The sequence below is a fragment of the Panthera onca genome, chromosome B4 (assembly GCF_046562875.1).
Source record: "Panthera onca isolate mPanOnc1 chromosome B4, mPanOnc1 haplotype 2, whole genome shotgun sequence".
NCBI classification, from domain to species: domain Eukaryota; kingdom Metazoa; phylum Chordata; class Mammalia; order Carnivora; family Felidae; genus Panthera; species Panthera onca.
In genome coordinates this window covers 9,267,474-9,281,374 of record NC_138345.1, presented here as the reverse complement: position 1 = coordinate 9,281,374, position 13,901 = coordinate 9,267,474, and positions in this window count along the sequence as shown.

Below are 13,901 nucleotides of genomic sequence, written 5' to 3'. Positions count from 1 at the left end.
AGCATTACATAAATATCTCCATAGTTTCAATTCTGCAATAACGCATTGCTTTTAAGACAGCTTCTGGAGCTTTCTTACTTAATTGCATCTCATTCTTTCTGTTAAACCAACACTTACTTTTCAACTGTTTAGAGAATCTTCCAGGTGTTAATCAAACCGGGGGGGGGGGGGAGGCAGCTGTTGTCTCTGCAAGACCCATCTCTCCGTGTTCCTATGCTATCTCTTAGTCACTGGGACCAGCCTTGACTTTTATTTTTGTATCCATGACCCATACGATGAATGCTATCCCAACAATACCAAGAAAGGAAAGAATAAATGGAACACGATATTAAAGAAGCATTTCAAAGGCATCTAAAAAGCCCAAGCAACAATTTTTCTTTTCCTTTTCTTTTCTTTTTTCTATATAACACCAGAACTCACAGTCCTTGATCTTCCAGCCTGTTATTTCAGACCACTGAGCCATGTTGCCTCTCTGAATAAATGGACAAAGACTTAGAAATGCCTTTGCAGTGTGGGATGACTTTGGAAAATACATTGCATCTAGAACAAAGAAGCAATGGTGCCTTTCTAATTGATCTTGTTACCACCACTCCTTAAATCTGAGGTCCACTGCTTTCATATCATTGAAAGACTACACAAAGATCCACTTCTAATACTGGGAGACCACAAAGATACAGCTGCTTTTAAAAATAAAACCTAAAATTCCTGGTCTGATTTACACACGTAGGCTGAGTGCATGAGAAAGTTTCATTTCAAAATTAATGCATGAGTAATTCAGAAGACTTTCAAATGACTGAGAACACATGTCAGTTGTAAATATGTAAAAAGAAGAAATTGGTATAAAAACAATAGCGCTGGCATATAATTATCTTTAATATATTAAAAGATATTTGACAAATATAGGCAGCTACTCAAGTCTTTCCTCTGACTTTCTGGAAATATTGTTTTCTTTAATAGAATGAAGAATATAAAGAACATTAACAATCAGATACTGCAGCTTTCCTGAGGTGGAAATCAGGAACCCTGTCCTTGGAGTCCACATTTTCCGAAGGGTACGCACTCACCCTTACATATCCATGAACCGTAGGTAAATCAAGGCAACATTCCTTAGTTTGAATTCTCTTAACCTGCGGTACTTGAGATTCTCTACTACCCTAAAAACATTCCTTATCACACATGTTGCCACTAAAATAAAAGTGTTCATAATTGATTTTTTAGGATAGAGGGATCACACTCATTCTATAGAAGCTTTGATACTTCTTACAAACAAATATATACCTCAATTGACTAGATTTCATATTTATTTTCAAATTCTATGATGGTATAAAGTATAATCATGTTATCCTTCAAATGTATACATTGTTACAAATAAGACTGCGATTCACTTTCTTCTGCTTTCTGCATGATAATGGTATTTTAAGTAAATAAAGATATACCCCCTACATAAGAGGCACTTACGTAAACTAGATTTCTGTCAACCAAGTTCACCCCTAAACGTTTTGGCAACATTTGTGGAAAACTTGAGATTTCTTTTTGTGTGTGTGTCTATTTCTGTTCCAAAAACAGAATATCCAGAAATTAGAATATGCTTGGGTAATTTTTAATGTTTATGACAGTGGAGACTGAAAAAAAAAAGATTATTGAGAATTTTTCCTATTAGCAGAACAATGGAAGATTCAGTATACTTTCTCTCTGGGTGTTCCATTTCATGCATGCTCTCTCCTACTTTGACTCAGAATTGAATAACATTTAAGTATGAGACAAAATGGTAAAAATTAGAATCACTCAACTGAGCTTAGTAAAACTTAAAAATTTCATTCATTAGGCCTCCGGAAAAAACGTAAATGGTAATTTTGTTCAAAGTCATTGGTAGACTAAACAAAGCATCACTTCAACTGACTCACGCTTAGAGTAAAATAAAGTGTTAAATATTACATAAATGACAAGCCTATCTGATACCACACTGCCTACTCTACTAGTCTGTGCGGACGCCAAAGACGCGAGACTGGCTCGACGACAGTGGTCATCGTGGTAGTCTGGACTGAGCGTCAGCAACTCTGGCTGGACTTTCTCTGTGGACACACAAGGCTGTGCTTCCCTGAAACCTTGAAGTTAAGTGACTGTGTGACTTGTTTTCACAACGAGACGTGTGGTGTGCACTGGTGACAATTCTCTACCTCTACCTTCTTCCGGGCCAGAGACTGTACATTCACATGTTAAGATGGAGAAGTGATTTGGAGCCACCAAATGATAGGGAGCTAGGGAGACAGAGGCCCTCTGTTCTGGAGGCCAGGCATGAGATGGGAGAGCAAGAGCAAGAAATACATTTTCGCTCTTTTAAGCCACTGACATTTTGAGGCTGTTCCTTAACACAACACGCCTAGCTACTCTGATGGATACATATCCTTTGCCTTAAATAAGTAGCTTAAAAAATAGGCTTGGGCCTCTTCTATTCTGCAGATCAAGCAAATCCCTATGATGTCAACCTATAAAGTTAATTGTCAAGGCAAAATGGGACATCTTTCCATCTTCTAGAATATTACCAAAAATTATTCATGAGAATCCTGATACAACAGAGAAATTGATGCCTTTCTGGTTTATAGGGGCCACAAAAAAAATTACCATTATTATGTCACTAATTTACCTTTCTGAGACTTCTCTCAAAATCAAGATTATGGTAATTTCTCTGTTCTCTCTTTCTTTTTAAAAATATATTTTAAGTTTATTTATTTACTTTGAGAGGGGGAGAGAAAGGGGGGAAGACAGAGAGAGAGGGGGAGAAAGAGAGAGAGGGAGAGAGAGAGGAGAAAGGGGGGACAGAGGGGGGGAGGGGGGAGAGAGACAATGAGTAGGGAAGGGGCAGAGAGAGGGAGAGTGGGAGAGAGAGGAGGGGAGAGAGGGGGAGAAAGAGGGAGGGGGGAGAGAGAGAGAGGGAGAGGGAGAATGAGCAGGGGGGGGCAGAAAGAGAGAGGGAGAGGGGGAGGGGGAGAGAGAGGGAGGGGCAGAGAGGGGGAAGAGAGAGAATGAGCAGGGGAGGGGCAGAGAGGGGGAGGGGGATAGAGGGGGAGGGGCAGAGAGGGGGGAGAGAGAGGGAGAATGAGCAGGGGAGGGGGAGAGAGGGAGAGGGGGAGGGGCAGAGAAAGGGAGGGGGGGAGAGGGGGGAGAGAGAGAGAGGGAGAATGAGCAGGGGAGGGGCAGAGAGAGAGAGGGAGAGGGGGAGGGGGAGAGAGGGGGGAGAGAGAGAGAGAGAGAGAGAGAGAGAGAGGGAGAATGAGGAGGGTAGGGGCAGAGAGAGAGAGGGGGAGGGGGGAGAGAGAGGGAGGGGGAGGGGGGGTGAGAGAGAGAGAGGGAGAATGAGTAGGGAAGGGGCAGAGAGAGAGGGAGAGGGGGAGAATGAGCAGGGGAGGGGCAGAGAGAGAGAGGGAGAGGGGGAGGGGGGAGAGAGAGGGAGGGGGAGAGAGGGGAGATGAGAGAGAGAGAGAGAGAGGGAGAATGAGTAGGGGAGGGGCAGAGAGAGAGAGGGAGAGGGGGAGAGAGAGGGGGCAGAAAGGGGGAGAGAGAGGGCAGAGAAAGAGTAGGGGAGGGGCAGAGAGAGGGAGAGGGGGAGGAGGGAGAGAGAGGGAGGGGGAGAGAGGGGAGAGAGAGAGGGAGAATGAGCAGGGGCGGGGCAGAGAGAGAGAGAGGGAGAGGGATAATTCCAAACAGGCTCCATGCTCAGCGCAGAACCTGAAGCGGGGCTCCATCTCACAACCGTGTGACCTGAGCGAAAATCAAGAGACGCTCAACTGACTGAGCCACACCAGTGTCCCTCTCTTTTTTTCAATCGATCTTCTCCATTGCAGTTTGACTAGACAAGCCTAAAATCATATTGAGCTGTGTTGCTCTAGCTTTTAAGTAGTGTGTGTGTGTATACATACATTAAACACACATATATGCATACGCACACATATATACACATATCCACATATATATACATATTAATGTATCATTATATGTATTCATTATATATGAATCATCAGAAAAAGACAAAGGAAAAATGCTGATTGATTTGTGACATACTAAAGATCTACATAGATGAATATAATTTTAGAACCAGAAGAAAGGTTTTTCATTTGCAAATAAAAACTTAGAAAAGTCCCATAATATAACAGAAGGGATAAATTTCACTTCTTTTAAACTGTTGCCTCTATTGCATTTAATCCACACAGCACTATAAATATTTCTTGCATTTTTGCAGATGATGATATTACAGCAGAATTTTTCTAACTAATTCAGACTGATAATAATCAGCAGAGCTCGACTTCAAACTCAAGGCTGACCCTAAACCTTTAAGTTACATAAATAGAAGTGGTCTTCTCAGTTCCTACTCCCTGCCCTCAGAATATGGCTACAGCATGGGGTTAATGGAACCCCTGAGGGTTTGTAAATAACTTTTGAAAACGAATGAGCTTACAGAAACTCATATTTCAGTAATTAACATACAACTTTAGAGCTCATTCCACTATGCTTCATGAATGAAATTTTAGGTTAATAAACCTTAATAGACTACTATCGATGCATCAGATAGTTTCAAAAATGGCTCAATGGGAAAACTCTCAGTTGACTGTTATTTCTCATATTGTTTATAATATCCAAAGTGGAATATTTTTCTTTTTTTCAAATATTTATTTATTTTTGGGGGGAGTGCAAGCGGGGATAGGGCGGAGCGATGGGGACAGACGATCTGAAGCGGGATCTGTGCTGACAGATTGGTACCAGTGAGCCTGATGTGAGGCTCGAACTCATGAACTGTGAGATCATGACCTGAGCTGAAGTCCGACGCTCAACTGACTGAACCACCCAGGTACCCTGGAATTTTTTTCTATAATCAGGTGACAGTAATTTTGTGAATCATTACGATTTAAAATAAACAGGGGTGTGTTGTAATACCCAGCTGTGCTCCCATAAAGTGTTTGTCTGTGCAGTACCAGGTGGGGAGAGGGGTTGAGGACAATTTGTAGATCCACCAACTGCTGTACTCTTTAGAGTGGATCCACCAAAATCAGGTAGAAAAACAATAAATACAGCCCCCAGAGAGCTCTTGAGAATGCAGGTATAATTTAATCCTTTCATTTATTAACCCCCATTTTTCTTTTCATAACCTCAGTGACTATCTACAGGACAACCAAGGATCTAATCCAAAGATCTTCCCTCAAGATGGATGAACCAGGCACACTCCTGAATATATTTTTCTACCTCTCTGGTTGCACCCCAGCTGATCTATCTATCTACACATATACACAGCTATATATATCACATGTGATATATAACCAAATATACACATATATAATATACATACATACATACCTATACATGAAGGATGAAGAGGAACAGACAGATACATAGAGAGATTTAATCTGAGACTTGGTTTACAGAACAACTGTGAATGTCCGAGGTCTATAGGCCAGGACACCAGAAAAGGGATAAGGGAGTATCATGAATAGATTCAAACTCACAGGCATGGGCAGAAGCTACTGTCCACAGGGTGAATTTCTTCTTCTTGGGGAAGCTTCAGCTTTGCTTTTAAGGCATTTTAACTGACTGAATCAGGCTCATGCAGATTATCTAGGATAATCTTACTTACTTAAAGTCAACTGGTTACATTTTAATTATGTCTGCAGTAACACCTCAATTAGTGTTTGACTGGATAATTGGGTACTGTAAACTACACAAGTCGACACATCAAAAAAATCGTCACAGGGGCGCCTGGGAGGCTCAGTCGGTTAAGCATCCAACTTCAGCTCAGGTCATGATCTTGTGGTCCGTGAGTTCGAGCCCTGCGTTGGGCTCTGTGCTGACAGCTCAGAGCCTGAAGCCTGTTTCGGATTCTGTGTCTCCCTCTTTCTCTCTCCTCCCCCACTCATGCTCTGTATCTCTCTTCTCAAAAATAAGTAAATGTTAAAAAAATTAAAAAAAAAATAAAAACAAAAACAAAAAAAATCATCACAATGGAGCTTTAGACCAAATAGTGTTTGGCCACTTAGACTATTTGCTTTACTTAGAGTTTCCTTTTTTATTTTTTTAATCAGACTGATCTTAATCATTACTTGGCTATACCAAAGCTTAAAATGTAACAAGATCCAAATGTCAAGGCAATACACACTGCAGCATGCTCTGAAAAATCTCACTTCAAATTTTTCTTCCATTTGACTAAACACCAGCTCTCTACTTTTTTTGTGACGGCAAACAGGCCTAAAGTTTTCTCCTTATTGTGTCTATTACTTCTTAAGGATTTAAGGACCTGTACATGTTCATTAACCTTATTATATTAGTTTACTAATTTCAAACTTGCCTTTATATTTTTACTTTCTCATATGTGAGAAAGTAAACTACCTCTGTTCAAAAGTACATAGTCAACTACAGGTAAAAGATAGACCTGCAAAGTCATCAGGTTGAAATGAAGGAGATGGGGGTGGGGGGGGTGGCACCTGGGTGGCTCAGTTGGTTGAGCGTCCGACTTCAGCTCAGGTCATGGTCTCACTATCTGTGAGGTCAAGCACTGTGTTGGGCTCTGTGGTGACAGCCCAGAGCTTGGAGCCTGCTTCGGATTCTGTGTCCCCCTCTCTCTCTGCACCTCCCCTGCTCATGCTCTGTCTCTCTCTGTCTCAGAAATAAATAAACATTAAAATTAAAAAAAAAAAATGAAGGAGATGGAAAGGTATGCCGAGGATGTGGGGGGAAATAAGTCAATTGTGTAACAAAGATCTACTTGGATCGTCTTATTAACATGATTGATCCCTCAGAAAACTGAATCGGAATGAACAGAACAACAGAAATAGAGAAACAATGGTTATGAAGGACAAAAGAACAAACACATAAAGATTTCGTATTTGTTTAAAAGATGTAATGAGCACTGGGTGTTGTATCGAAACCAATTTGACAATACATTTCATTTAAAAAATAATAAAATAAATAAATATTAAAAAGCCCCACTATCCTGGTTGGGCACTTACTCTGATAACGTTTATATATATTGTGTTCAATAATAACCGAGTTGACAATCAAATTAAAATAAAAACACAAAAACAAGCAAAAAAGGTATAATGAAAAACATCTGAGAGGATGAAACAGAGATCTAATGTGTGAAATATTACCTAATTCAAATAAATATTTGTGTATGAAGATTGATAAGATTTATCATTTGCCAAGAAAAATCAATAAACTGGCATATAGCCAGATATCCTTACAAAAGTATTTAAAGAGTCAAGGAAAGAATCCTATCAAAGTCTAGGTAGCAAAAACAGGTTACATTCATGCAAACAAAATTAGGTAGGCCTTTCAGACTTTTATATATGAAAAGAAAAGACAAAGAGAAAATATCGACAGTCTTTTGAGTAAAATGAATTAGAAATCAAATTTTATACCCATTAAATTCCACTTTTTATAAATGCATGGAAATACTGGAAATACTGTCAACCTTTTTTTAAAATAAAAAAATTAAAGTAATAACTGGAAACTTCTAATGGAATATGGCAGAGACAAACAAAACTACAAAATCTCTTTTTTCAAACTGGTGAAATCACCAAAAAATGGTAAACCCTGCAAAAATGTACACCAGCAGTAACAGAGCAAATGAGGATTAAAATTCAATGCCAGATTTCTGCAACCCAATCTGATAAGAGTAATTTCCCTCAGTCTGGACAAAATATATAAAGTAACTATTTTCCGTGCAGAGCAAGACTGTACTTCTGTGGAGAAGGATGACATCTGAGGTGTGTTTCGTATCTGGTCTGGCTTTGTGCCTGGGTGCCTTCCTGACCACAGCAGAGGATGGTGGAGCCCAACCAGAACATGATTACCTCACTAAGCTGAGGAGGCACTGATGAGAGTACAGAATTTAAGCCAATGAAACAATTAGAATTATTTGTGGGGCAGAACCCTGGCAAGAAGGATCTGCACAAAAGAGGGATGACAGAATTCTTAGTGTACATTTCCCACTGGTATTCTGAGGCATGCAAATAATGATAAGCTTCAGCAGGACTGGAAGGTGAACAGAGATTCAACAGCTATGTGGTAGGACTAACAACGAAGCCAAAAGAGAACCTACCTAAAAAACAAATATAACTAAAAACTCATAGGATTAAAAACATAATAATTTAATCAACTGTAAGAACATGTAATGTTCTCAGCATTTTTTAATGGAAGACAACATAGCTCTGGCATGCTCATTTTTCAACTATAATGTTCAGGATAGATTTAAAAAAAATGGAAGACAGTGAACCAGCAAGATACAATTGTTCTATAATCAAGGAAAGGAGGGAGGGAAAGAGGAAGGAAGGAAGGAAGGAAGGAAGGAAGGAAGGAAGGAAGAACCTGGCAATATAAACTGAATCTAAGAGGGAATTAATAGATAAGGATTTTAAAGAGATTATAAATATGTTCAAAGATGTAAAGGAAGGTATAGGGTGAAAAATTAGACTAAAAATTACAGCAGAAAAAGGCAAACATAAAGAAAAGATGAAATGTAAATTCTAGAATTAAAATGTAAATATCTGAAATAAAAAAATAAACTAAGGAAACCTAAAATAGATGATAACTGTGGAAGAAGGGATCAATGAACTGGAAACAAATAAATGGAAAATACAGAGTCAGAAATGAGAACATTAAAAAGGAAAAGAAAAGAAGAGGAAGAGGAAGGAGGATTAGGAGGGGGAGGAGGAGGAGGAGGAGGAAGGGTGGGGGGGAGAATGAACAGAGCCCCAGGGATCTGTGTAACATCATCATAGGATTGAATGTGAAAAACAAGAATAGCATAAGGATATGAGAGAGATAATGGGAATATACATACGTCAAAATTTCCTCAAATTGTGTAAAAAATACCCCTTACAAATTTCAGAGGTTCAGTAAATTTTAAGAAGTATAGATTTTTAAAAAGCATATGGAGAAAGAGGATCTCTTTTGCATTGTTGGTGGGAATGCAAGCTGGTGCAGCCACTCTGGAAAACAGTATGGAGGTTCCTCAAAAAACTAAAAATATAACTACCCTACGACCCAGCAATTGCACTACTAGGCATTTATCCATGAGATACAGGTGTGCTGTTTTGAAGGGACACATGCACCCCCATGTTTATAGCAGCACTATTGACAATAGCCAAAGTATGGAAAGAGCCCAAATGTCCATCAACAAATGAATGGATAAAGAAGATGTGAGATATATATATATATATATATATATATATATATATATATATATATACATACATACACATATAAAATGGAGTATATATGGATGGAGTATTACTCGGCAATCAAAAAGAATGAAATCTTGCCATTTGCAACTACGTGGATGGAACTTATCATAAGCTAAGTAGAATTAGTCAGAGAAAGACAAATATCATATGACTACACTCATGTGAGGACTTTAAGAGACAAAACATGAACATAAGGGAAGGGAAACAAAAATAATATAAAAACAGGGAGGGGCACAAAACAGAAAAGACTCATAAATGTGGAGAACTGAGGGTTACTGGAGGGATTGTGGGGGGGGGTTGGCTAAATGGGTAAAGGGCATTAAGGAATGTACTCCTGAAATCATTGTTTCACTATATGCTAACTAATTTCATGTAAATTTTAAAAAATAAAATAAAAAAAAAAAAGCGCACCTATACATATTACCGGAAAACAGCATAAAACAAACAGTAACTGACTCTTACTAGGTAAAAAATGGACACCACAGGATATTGCAGTGATATTACAAAATTGCTAAGAGGAATCCAGCCATCCTAGAATTTTATATCCAGCAAAAATGTCTTTTAAGTATGAGTGTGAAATATGTAAGTTTTTTTCAGTAAATAAAAGCTGAAATTATCTGTCACTAGAAGGTCTCCATGATGAGAAGTGCTAAAAGTGTTCTTGTGGTTACAAGAAAATGATAATAGAGGAAACTTTGATTGACATGATGGAATGAAGAACACCTAAAATGGCAAATCGGTGGGTAAATATTAAAAACTGACTTCTTCTTAAAAGACAAAGAACTGTTAAAAATAACACAATACCACATTTTGGGTTTATTACATATCCACTGATAAACTATGACAAAAATGGCACAAAGGATTGTGTGTAATTGAAATTATACTGTTGTATATTTTAGGTCAAGTGGTATAATATCAATTCTGAGTGTATTCTAATAATTTAAGGACGTATTTTGAATCCTTAGAGCAACAAGTGATAATAAAGCCAAATACCCAATAGAGTAAATAAAAAAAGGCTTACATAAAAAAAATATATCAATCAACTCCTAAAAAGGCAGAAAAAAAGAAACAGGAGTACAAAAAATGTATGATGAAACAGATAGAAAACAGAAGGCACAATGGTAGGTAAAATTCAACCATGCCAACCATTACAATAAACAGTTCAATTAAAAAGCAGAAATTTTCAGACGAGCAAGCCCCAATTCTATTTCTTTTTTGTGAAGTACATGTTTCACACATTAGTCTGTGAATGTAAAGCCTCTCAGTTTGTCTGAAAAAACTATTTTTTTTCCTGATTCTTGAAGGAGGATTCCTCTAGCATACAATTCTAGCTAACCCGTTCCCCCCCCACCCCAATATTTTGAGGACGCAATAGAGCAATTTATGAATGAAATAACTAAGAGAAGTTTTAAGGTACTGCTCTAATGAGTAGTTGCACATAAGTGACAGGAGGAGGAAGGGGGGTCTACCAAGAAGAACAGGAAACAGAAGAACCAAGATAGTGTGACCCTTAGTTTGTACTGCTTGTCAGTGTTGGAAAGAGTGGGTTTGGTGGCACGTGCTCATGGGTGATAGATGAGCTACAAGGAATTACAGAGGTTTGGGGATATGAAAGAAAGGGGAGAGCGAATGTAGAGTTTATATGTGATGTGTAGATGTGAGGCATAAGAAAGGAAAGATAGTAGCCGGGCAAAGAATGCGGATTCCAGGAAGGATATTAATTGTAATACTATTGGGACTGAAACATGTCTAATGATAGCAGGGATACAGTTAGAGAGGCAGTGGCTGACACTGAAGAACAGAAAGGGCTTTACCAATAACATACATACACTAGATGGTAGGAGAAGTTCAAGGAGCGAGGTATAGGCAGAATACCTTTTTTATTAAAAGTGTGAGCATTTGGCATTTACTGTGGAGGGAAGAAAAAGAATGAGGGTGCCCCAACATAAGGGGTGTATGCCTAGGGAGTGGTAAATAAAACGGTGGAAGCCCTTTAATTCTTCTTTATGGGAAAATAGTAGAGGCATCAGTAGACATTATTCTAAATGCAACTGAAGCATATTAGCAGACATGATTGTTGGAGAATGGAATGCATGATTTTATAATTTCAGAGATGAGAAGGCTCAGAGTTTGGTTTTGGGAAGGAGTCTCTTAAGTAAATCAGGGTAAGGCGTCCTTGGAACTGAGCAGGTTGATGAAAACCTAGGCAATGAAGTCTCCTGCAAGGAGAGCTGTACTTCAGTAGACAGGAAGAATGTGAGCCAAAGTCTTCAATATCTAAAGAGGTGGTAGATAAATGATCAAGTCTTGAGCCTTAAAGGAGCAAAGATTTATACAAGAATATAAGGGAGTAATTGCTGGGATGCAACAGCCCTACTGGAAATTGAGACACTGAGCCTTAGGGAAGAAGATTAGTCCCTCAGCGTGTGTTTGGAGGAATGGATGCGGAAAGGAGAACTGAGCTTCAAGCCAGTCAGACAATATCCAGTTAGGTGGAGGACCTAGGAAGTCTGTTAGGGGATTAAGCCAAAACTGGGTGGAACAATCTGGAAATGATGGAGGAGTGGAGATTTTGTACAGTGGATATCACTTCTGCTTACCCAGTGGAAATGACTGCTTAGGGAAAGTATGACTGACCTGTGGGGGGCAGGGGAGTATTCTCTTTTTCATGTTGACTGATAGGATTCATGATAGGAGTCATGCTGAGAATTAGCTGACCTCATAGTTGTGAGAAAAAACCTAGAGCAGTGGTTCTCAAAGGGTGGTCACCATGACAGCAGCATTTTAACAACTGTAAAATTGTTAGAAATGCAAATTGTTGGGTCCCGGCCCAGATCTACTGGAACAGAAACTGTGGGGTTGGGGCCCAGAATTCTTTTTTTTTTTTTTAACAAACCCTCTAGGTGATTCTGATACATGCTCAAGTCTGAGAACCCCTGGCCTCTGCAATTCCAGGGAGGCTGCGGAGGGGACACTGTGATCTCTTGATTTATTTGTGGATACGAAAGGGACCCTGAGGAGATGGTTGCTGCTGGCAGAAGGTCAGGAGACAAAGTGGTGGATTTCTTTATGATCTTCAAGTATAAAATGATAAAATGCAGTATAAAATAACATCCTTGTTAAAAGCCTTTTTGACATCCACAATTTTGTTCAGCATTATATTGACACGCTCATCTAATTAAAATACAACTGTCACAGAAAGGCTGGTAGCTGTGACATACAAAACACATCAGGTTAACACAGAATATTCACTTATTCAAAATATATTTGAGCATCTACTACACTCAGATATTATGGGAAGTGAGCACTGGAAATGTAACAATACGTCAATAATAATAATAATAGTAATGACTCATTACGTACTGGAGGAGAGGTAAGTGTCATTGACAAATTATTAAAATGCAATAGCAAGGTGAACTTAATTTTTAAAGAAGAATGCATTGTCGATATTAGGGACAGAGCAATGTAACATGCCTGGTGGAGTAATACAAGTTGTTATACAATTACATTACCACTGAGTTGTCCCCTAAAGAGCAAAAGTTTTCCAACTAGAAAAGCAGAGGAATATCAGGTAAAACTGCAGACTCAAAATCAAATGTTATTATAAGACATGTTGTATGGGCTGGAGAGTAGGATATGTGTTTAAGATATAAGTTTAAAAGAGTAAACTGGGGACACCTGGGTGGCTCAGTCGGTTAATCATCCAACTCCTGGTTTTGGCTCAGGTCCTGATCTCACGGTTCATGGGATCATGACAGCACAGAGCCTGCTTGGGATTCTCTCTCTCTCTCTCTCTCTCTCTCTCTCTCTCTCTCAATCTCCCTCTCTCCCTCTCTCCCTCTCCCTCTCCCTTTCTTTCCCCACTAGCCCATGTGCTCTCTCCCTCTCAAAATAAAAAAAAAATTTTAAGTAAATTTGGCCATTACGTGTGCCTACCACATGCTTTTGTGTCATTAAAACCATCTTTTTGGTTTTTTTTTTTTTTATATACTTCTGAATCCTTTAATTGTATTTTTTACAAACAAGGGTATTCTTCTGAAAATACTACCAGAACAATCAGGAAATTAACATTAATACATTGTTACCATCCTCAGACCTCATCCAAATTTGGTCAATGCCCTTTACAGCAAATGAATCATGTCCAGGATCATGTAACACATTTATTTGTCCAGATTTCTTTTTAGAGTCCTTACATTTGGAATAATTCCTTAGTCTTTTTTTCATTTCCTTGAATCAAGCACTTTTGAAGAGTATGGGCCAGTTACTGCATAGAATGTTTCTTACCTGGGTTCTCCTTGGTCTCTTTACGGCTATTTTTGGGTTATGCATCTTTGCATAAGTAAGTAACACGGTTCTACTGTTCTCACTGCATCTTATAAAGAGGCATACGTGATTCAAATATGTCCCTGGCCTGGAAATATTAACTTTAATCACTTCATCCAGGTGGTACCTACTAGGCTTTTCTATCATAAAGTTTCTTTTTCATTACTATGCAATTATTTTGTAGGATACTTAAATATTAACACATTTAAATATTTTGTAGGAAGGTGTATTTGTGCACATTTCCCATTCTTTATCAAATTTCAATGTCTTCCCTGGGTCCTATTTTATTCAGTGGGTTGTAACTTCTTACTATTTATTTTGATACTCAGGCTGCCCTATATTTTGTCA